The sequence below is a fragment of the Microtus pennsylvanicus genome, chromosome 9 (genome assembly GCF_037038515.1).
Source record: "Microtus pennsylvanicus isolate mMicPen1 chromosome 9, mMicPen1.hap1, whole genome shotgun sequence".
Classification (NCBI taxonomy): domain Eukaryota; kingdom Metazoa; phylum Chordata; class Mammalia; order Rodentia; family Cricetidae; genus Microtus; species Microtus pennsylvanicus.
The window spans coordinates 61,226,501-61,227,684 of NC_134587.1; positions in this window are offsets into that span (position 1 = coordinate 61,226,501).

The window sequence follows — 1,184 nt, forward strand, 5'->3', positions numbered from 1 at the left end:
GGGCTGCACAATACGCATGCTCACCCGGTTTGTGCTACGGGGGCCGAGGGCGGGGCTTTGCAGATCGCAGGCTGAGGGACTGGGTCCTAAGCTGATTCTAAAAGGTCTATGAAATAGTAATGGATATGGGCCACCGAAGGAGGGGAGGCACCTGGGATGGCTACTAGCGAAAGAGAACTGTTTCTGGATAGGCAACCATCACTTTCCGTTGCCATGAGATCTGTCCTGGGCCTACTCGGATGCAGTGATGGACAGATGTCAACCAGAGTCCAGGGAAGGGTCCAGGGCCCCAGAAGAGATGAGGCTGGTGAGTTGGCAGTATCAGTTGGACTTGGTCCTCACCCTTAACTTCCCCTGGTCCTCTTGCACAGACCGTCGTCTTTCAGGGTGCCACTCAGACTTCTGCAGTCTGAGTTCTGATCCCCAGCAGCAAAAAACAAAACAAAACAAAAATCTGAGCGAAGTGGCACAGCGGGGTGCGGAAGACAGGAAATACCCAGAGCTTGACGTCCAGCCAGAGTAGTCAATCAGTCTGTTCTGGGTCAAGAGATCTTTAAAGTGGAAGCAGTGTGGTGGTGATGGTGAATTCGAGGCCAGCCTGGTCCAGGACATCCAGGGCTACACAGAGAAACCAAACCCTGTCTTAATCCCCCGCCCAAACACACACCAAAAAAAGCAGAAAGCATTCAAGACACCAGTTTGACCTCGGGCCTCACAAACACTCATACCTACACTCAGTCGTACACTAAACACACATAAAAATAAATAAAATTGTCCACAATTGTTATGTTCTTGTGAAAAAAAAAAGCCCCAAGTACTGTAAGTAAACTAAGAAATTCCTTCTTCATGTTCTTCAGGTACTCAAGAACATTAAAAGTAGACAGAGTCAATAAGAAGAACCTTTTCAAGTCAGCTCGGGCCTGGCTTGTCTAGGATAACTTGGGACTTGCAGCAACAAAGAACAAGTAGACACAGGGTACTTTCCAGTAAATACAGCAAGCAAAGAAACAAACAATGCAGGTGGTCCAAACAGTCATGTGCAGATGCCATACTGGTTTCCTCTGAGGCCATGTCTGTCAGAGTCAGGACTGTCCCCGAGAACTGAGAAGACCTAAAATGCTAAATTCTAGAACATTTTTTGTTTTTTGATTTTTCGAGACAGGGTTTCTCTGTAGCTTTTGGTT